The sequence below is a fragment of the Manihot esculenta genome, chromosome 8 (genome assembly GCF_001659605.2).
Source record: "Manihot esculenta cultivar AM560-2 chromosome 8, M.esculenta_v8, whole genome shotgun sequence".
NCBI classification, from domain to species: domain Eukaryota; kingdom Viridiplantae; phylum Streptophyta; class Magnoliopsida; order Malpighiales; family Euphorbiaceae; genus Manihot; species Manihot esculenta.
This window is the reverse complement of record NC_035168.2, coordinates 32,074,556-32,082,684: the sequence shown is the minus strand read 5'-3', so window position 1 is coordinate 32,082,684 and position 8,129 is coordinate 32,074,556.

The window sequence follows — 8,129 nt, the reverse complement described above, 5'->3', positions numbered from 1 at the left end:
GTTATTTCTGCAGACCCAACTGTTGAAGCTGCTCATGCTATTCCTGCCATCTCCGGAGTTGAGCCTTACTTGGCTAGTGAACTTGCTTCCTCTGAGAAAACTTAAGAGCATTTTCTTATTTGTAAATAAATAATAGGCATGTTCTGGCCTTGCCCTTATTAGTATATGGCTTTTTGTTTTTGTAACACATCTTTTTATTAATGAAAATTGTTTCTTGGTTTGCAATTCAATGCTTGCTATTTTACTCTTCTGTTTTGGACTTTTTCCTTAAGGGGTATACTCAGTCTTGTCATTTATATGACTTCTTGATGTCTCGTTAGGTCGGCAGTACATTTATGATTTGACTTAGTCCTGATGGCATGTCGAGATGACAATACTTAAGATTCATGTAAACAAAAAAGAAAATAGGCCAATTGTTTAATAAGGATCGTAACAAAAACTATTGTAAGTTGCTATATGGGATCTTTGGTTTATTTCTTAAAAATTTTAAAAGGTCGTGACATATTTCACTTTTTTCTCTCTATGTTGTTAATTCACATTCTTTCTGGAAAGGACCTCCTAGGCTTTTCAATGGCCAAATAGTTTTTGTGAGCTTTTAGTACTTATATCACCTTTAGGGTTTTTTAGTTCAGAGTAATTTTTATGAGCGTTTTAGCTTTACCAAGCTTTTTTGCCTTGGTTTTTTGTCTGAGCTCTTTAGTTCTGTATATTGTTCTGGGCTCTTTAGCCCTGATTCTTCATCCGAGTTCTTTTGGCTCTTTATATTATTCCAAGCTCTTTAGCCCCGACCCTTCGTCCGAGCTCTTTTAGCTCTGTATATTATTTTGAACTGTTTAGCCTGATTCTTCATCCGAACTCTTTTGATTCTTTATATTATTCTGGCATTTTTAGCCCTAAATTTTAATAGAGCTTTTTGTTCTCCAGGGGATTTCGGGCTTTTGCTCCCGACCTTAGTCCGAGTAACTTGCTATTGAGCTTGTTTTAGGCTTTTTGCCCTTAAGCATCTTCTGGGCTCTTGGCCTTGATTCTACTTTTGAGCATTTTTACTATTGTGCCTCTTTTGGGCTCTTTAGCCTTGACATGTTATTCGAGCTGTTTTTGCTTTCGTCGTTCCAGGCTCTTCTGTCCTTATTTTTAGTCTGAGCTTTGTGGCTCTTCATATTATTTTGGGATTTTAGTCCCGATTTTTTTTTCAAGCTTTTTGCTCTTACACTCCTTCTGAGCTCTTTAGCCCTGATTATTTTTACGTCCGAGCTCTTTTGGCTCTTCGCATTATTCTAGGCTTTTAGCCTTAATTCTTTTTTTTGAGATTTTTGCTCTTTAATTCCTTTCGGGCTCTTTAACCCTGAATATTTTTACACTCGAGCTCCTTTGGCTCTTTCTATTATGGGCTTTTTGGCCTTGATTTTTCGTCTGAGCTCTTTGGCTCTCTGTATCCTTTTGGGCTTTTTAGCCCTGATTTTCATCCGAGCCATTTGGCTCTCTGTATCCTTTTGGGCTTTTTAGCCCTGATTTTCATCCGAGCCATTTGGCTCTCTGTATGTTTCGTGCTTTTTAGCCCTAATTTTCGTCCGAGCCCTTTGACTCTCTATATTGTTCCGGGCTTTTTAGGCTGATTTTTCATCTGAGCTCTTAACTCTGATTTCGCTTCCTGGCTTTTCTACCCTTATCGTGCTTCCGAGCACTTTTGCCTTTTCATTTCTTCTGGGCTCTTAGCCATAATTTCTCTTCTGAGCTCTTCTACTCTTGTTTCATTTCCAGGCCCTTCTATCCTTAGTCTTTGTGCGAAGATTTAGGTTTGTTGCCTTGCCGGTGATTTTTTGGGGATTCAAACTCGTGGCCTCACTATTGATTTTCTGAGATTCAAGCTTGTGGCCTTATTGGTAATTTTTTGAGATTCAGGCTCATAGCCTTATTGGCGATTTTTTGAAATTCAGGCTAATGGCCTTATTGGCGATTTCTGAGATTCAGGCTCGTAGCCTTACTGGTGATTTCCCAAGATTTAGGCTTGTGGTCTTACAGCGATTTTTCGAGATTCAGGCTCGTGGCCTTACTGGCGATTTTTCAATATTCAGGCTCGTTGAATTATTAGCAATTTTTTGAGATTTAGGCTCGTGGCCTTACTGGCGATATTCTGAGATTCAGACTAATGACCTTACTGGCGATTTTTCAAAATTCAGGCTCGTAGTCTTACTTGTAATTTTCGAGATTCAAGTCGTGGCCTTACTAGCGATTTTGGATTTTTTAGCCTTTCTCTTACTTTTAAAATTTATCTGAAAAAACTTCCACTATATATATATATATATATATATATAATTAGATAATATTTGTCAATACTTAGCTTTATTTTGTCCTCTGGGCAATCAGCCTTGGTTATCGGTCCTAGCTCTTTTTGCCCTCCATTTTCTTTTGGATTTTTAGCTTTGATTAACTTTTTGGCTTGCTAGTTGACTTTCGGGCTCTTCTAACCTTACTCTCTTTCTGAGCAAGTCTGCTTATCTGCATCTTCCTGGCTCTTTTAGCCCTGGGTCCATCATCGAGCATTTTTGCTCCTTTACTTCTGGGCAGTTTTAGCCCTGGGTTTGTTTTTCCGAGCTTGTAGCCCTGATTCTCTCAAGTGTTTTTCTTGTGGATTTTTTTTGAAAAGTTAAGGTTTGCACAAAATATATGTAACGAGAATGCTTCGTTATTAATTTTAAATAGCAAGATATTTTAGCTTCATATGTCAATTTGAATGCAAATATTAAATTTAGCCAACTATATCGCCTTATATGATTCTAAAGAATCTAATAAATAATGTTTCTCATGCATAAATCATTTAATAGCTTTCAAATCTTAAGGCTCCTTTTCCTAGTGGATTCATGCTATTATTAATCACAGATGAGTTTTTTAAGCTACTTTAATACTATCATATTTCAGGTTCATATACACAAGGCTTTCATCTTAAAATTGTAAGTTTTGTGAATAGCTCATGCTAGCAAGAGTGTTTTGAGATAAAGAAAGTAACTGTACAGCTTGGGTAACTCGTGCATGTCACCTTCTCCTCCATGATTGATGGATCGCCTTTGTGTTGCTCCTTCTTCTCATATTAACGTCTTTCTCTATCTGATTTTCACCGTATGACTTTTAGATGCAGTTAGTGATTCTCGTGTCTTTAACCATCTCCCTTCCTTTCGGTCTTTCTTATTGTTTGGCTGTTTAGCTTTTCTTGATTTGTCATGCGTATCTCAATGGATTTTGTTGAAAAACTTCAGCAACAGGGTAGTCTTCTTCGTTTCCACAGACAGTGCCAATTGGTGATGCGAGATCCAGCAGGGTGTCCAAATGTAGACACCTAGATAGCGGTTCGATTCAATAGATTGACCGTTGATCCATGATTGATTCCATTAGATTCCTCCATATTTGATCTTGAGGAAGGAGACTTGTAAGATAAAAAAAGATGGTCAGAAGTCCATCGGGAAAGCCCCCAGTGGAGACCCTCCGACGCTCAAATTAGATCAATGATTATTTGAGATTTATTCATCAATATAAAGAGAAAATAAAAGAAAATAAATGATAAAGCATTTCAAAGGAATCTCCAGAGGGGCTTCTATTTTTGGAGTCTTCTGTGCCTTAGTTCCTAGGAAGAGAGAGGGGGAGGGAAATAGAGTTAGTTCATAGAGAGAGATTACTCTAGGAGAGATTCATACATTTTCAGGGGCTAGATCCGTAATATATAATGGAGAGCCATTCTAATGGCATCCAGTATCAAGTCCCATCAGATCAGGCGTGGACATGATTTAGTAGGCGTGTCAAGCTACTTATAAATGACTGGCACATTCAGCCTATATTCTATCTGCCGTATACATTACATTAGTCAGTCTTTTCTCATGCGCACTTAATGCCTCAGAAAGGGTTGGAGGGACCGACTATCGCGTTGGTGGTTAACACTTTCACCTTAGTTTCATCAGGTCATGTGTGGTCTGCACGACCTTTATTGAGGTCGGTAGTTTCTTCATATAATCCGTGTGTGGTACGAGCATTCAAGAGATTGGTCTGCTCATTCTAAATATTGAGAAAGTCAAAAGTGTTAATGGTCTGATTTTTGTATTCTATAGGTCGGATTTTCTATAGTTCGATCGGTCCAAATGAAAAGATTCACATATCTTTTCTAGATCACGTATATACGTGTCGCAATTCGAATGTATCATACTTTATATACATTATTAGATAAATAGCTTAAAACTTTAAAACCTACTATATTAGGTAAGATAAGTTCTTTAAATAAAAAATTATAGTCGAGTGATTTTAATAAAATAAATTAAAGTTAAATCATTTTATTGAATCAAATTAGAATTGACAACCTATCTCAAAACTGAATGATCTACAGAGAGAAGAAATAAGTTAAAAACCTTTGAGAAAAAGAAAAAGAAATAAGTTGACAATAATGGTTTATTTGATTTTCTTTAATTTAGAATTCTTATTTGACTTATTTTGTTTAATTCAACTGGATCATTCCAACCCGCTTTTAATAGAAGTCAAAATAACAAGAAAACAGTCAAGACATCAGAGGATCATAACTCTCAAAGCGTGGAGCAAAATTTCAGTCTAAAAGCACGTGCGAATGTCAAAAAAAAAAAAAAAAAAAAAAAGGTCTCAATCCTTCAAAAACAAAAAATAAAAATTTTCATAATCGAATCAAGACGTTATCTTCAGAAATGAAAAAATAGCTTTCGCAACAATTAATATTAGTTTAAAAAGAGAAAATGTACTGTGAGTTCTCGCTCTATTTTTCCCCAATAACTATCTTCTATTGAAATTAAGCTTATAAAGATTTTGAAGGCTATACTTTACAAAATCGAAAAAAAAAAACAATAAAAAAAAATGAACAAGATAGGAAAATATAAATTTTATTTATATAAACACGACCTACCTTTAATTAATAAAAAAATAAAATTAACAAAAAAATATTTATAATCTTATTTAGAGAAAGAAAAAAAGAGAAATTCATATAAGTTCGTTTCTCACTTTTAATTAGACCAAAGGAGTTCAAAAACTATATATAATGCACAAGAATAATGATGACGATGGAGGATGGGCTTTGTAGCCTATAAACACAATAATAGTACAGAGGCACAGCCGAAGCCGATTAGCCATTGGGTTTGAGGATCCACACTAATCCGCAGGCGGATCACGGCAACCCTCCAGCTCTGCTGATGACATCCATTGGGCAATAGCCAGATCTCAATAGCTGAGTTAGCAGGATTAATTGGTACACCTAAGGGTAATTTCGGAAGAGAAAAAAATTATGGCTAACAAGGACCTCGTTCTATCTCCCCAATCGATGAGGTGACTTTTTCTTAATTAAAAAAAAAAAATTCATCAGTAAACGTTGTAAGGAAAACAAATCTTTCGAGTATGTAAACTAAAGTTTGTGCTAATAAATGGTTAAAATAAGGAAAATAATTATTTAGTTAATGATCACATATTAAACTTTTTACATTTGAAAACAAGGTCAGATCCTAAATAAAAAAGTATGTCCACAACACATAAGGCTTTTTTTAGATAAAGTGATTCAGTATTGCAAGTCTTGATCCAGACACACGAACATGTTGGACCTATCATAAGCTTGGATCCGACAGAAAATAATTCAGTCCACTTCGCAGCTCTGATCGCATGCGCACTAGAAAATAAAATTATCTAGCGTGGAGTAACTTTCATACATACAGAGCTGAGTAACAGGAATAGGGGACTCTGTAGCAGTTATATATCACCCTTTGATGACCGCGGGCTTCACGCGTCCCAGGAGGAGATCAGGCCCATGAAGACAGTACTGACCCAAAGTCCATGAGTCTTTCCGGACAGACTGGTCCAACATCTTCAGCCCTAATCCAGACCTGCGGAGTGGACTGGATCACTTATAAGCCCAGGTCTATCAGGAAGAAGTTTAGTCCGGTGACGTGATCACTTATAAGCCCAGGTCTATCAAGAAGAAGTTTAGTCCAGTGACGTGATATGAAAAAGGACAGCAGTCCCTGTCACCTCGCAGCTCTGTCCATTTGCGCGCCGGAGAGAATTAAATGACTGTCCGTTGAGAGGACGTCTGACACTCATGGTACGTACGGATTTGCATGATAGGGGCAGAGGAACACTCTCCTCTTCAGCTAAATTTACACAACTACCGTAAACCCTATCCTCTAAATATACATCACTGTTATATACCAATAGATTCAACTAGCATGAGAAATTATCATGGTATTTTCAACAAAATAATTTTTTAGAGCCAATAAGATAAGAACATGTGAATTTTTGTAATTCCTATTGTCATATTTGAAATATATTTAAATTACTATTATTCTTAATACTAAATAATAATTTAGTATTATTATTTGAAAATAAAATTAGATTTTAAATTTTTTTTCTTTTCTGCTTCATTTATTTTTAAGAAAAAAATAAAAATATTTTAATAAATTTATAAAAATACAGAAATTGAGTTATTAATAATAATAAATTTATTTAAAATTTAATTAGTTGAAACATTAAAAATATTAAACAAATTTATATTTAAATAGGATTATTTTCGTCCCTATTTTCTAACGGCCGACAAAATTTCACAGTTCTACACGAACGAAAGTGAAGGAGCTACAAAAGAAAGCTAGGGATAAGAAAGAGAGAAAAAGAACTCACGGATGTTTGGCAAAGTAACGTTTCTGTTACTTAAAAAACTGCGTCAACAACACTTACCCTGTACTCAGAATTCACCATAAACAGGTAAAAATAATAATAAATAAAAAGAAAAGAGCAGGTGCCAGCGTAGGCTTTAGACAGCAACTTGACTTAACACTAAAATAGATGATAAATGTCTAGTTATAGCTATGTTTGGTGCAGTGAGGTGGGACCTAGGTCTGAATCCTTTACGTCAAATGGGTAATATAAAAGGTTACCTGCTCCTGTCCCTGCACTGTTTACTTATTAGAGTGAGACCTGTTATAGTTTTATCTTCTTTTGATAGGGTTTAGTTAATCAGTCAAGTCAAAAGCAGAATGGTATATTTTATTATATGCATAAAAGAAGCCCTTATATTTATTGTTAGAGGTAAAATTAGATTACATAAATTTAAATATTGGATATAAAATAATTTTAAAATTTAAAAATAGTATATTATTTTTTAATAAGTTTAATTTAATAGTTGGTGTATCTGAATAAATTTGAGAAATTTTAGATTATATTCTTTTAATTTTCAGTAAATATTACTTTCTTATGAATCTGTATGATACAAATTCGATTCGAATTAATAGTATATGAAAAAGAAGAAGCCTTTATATTTATGTTGAAATGGGTAATGATGCAGCTCCAGTGTCACATATACATCACTGCAAGTTTTGAGTGATGTGGGGGGGTTGACAACAGGGAAGATCAGGGAGAGGCTTTGAGTAGACAGCTAAAGGATTGTAATTTTAGTTCAGCAAGTAAGAATAATTAGGGTTCTACCCACCCCCATCGTGAAAGCCGGAGATTCATGTGCTTTTGCTTCTCCTTGTCTCTTTTTTTATTTATTTCAAATACCCATTTACTAGCCAGCAAACAGTGTTAGAAGGCAGCATTAGTAATTAGAAGGGGTCACCAGTGATCTTGTTTCTCTTGTTCCAAAAGTTATGTATGTAGTGAGAATCAGTGAGAAAGGAATTTAAGAAGAAAACAAATGTATAGGACTAATGTCCATTCGTGGGATCCAAATGATGATGCTTTTAAGATGGATCTTTCAACTTTAGCTTGAATCTTAGCACTGTTGAAATAACTTTGCTCCAAAATTCACTTGAAAAGAAGAGCTCATGATAAGACCTTAAGCTTCTTTTATTTTGCTTCCCAAAGAAAGCTAATCAAGGGAACATAAACAGCGACTCTTTAAGCCAACAGTGTCTAACCTTAGCAAAAAAAAAAAAAAAAGACATTGTTCGTACATTAAAAGCCCGGCAACGATTTAGTCCTTGGATTTAGACTCACCTGCAACTATGATACATCCACTTCGATTTCAGAAGCAGGACCCCCACTCTCTCTTTTTCTTCTCTTCATACCTGACCAGACGCAAAAGACAAATGGAAAATTATTATACAGTATAAATTTATTAATTAATTTTTTAATTTAAAAAA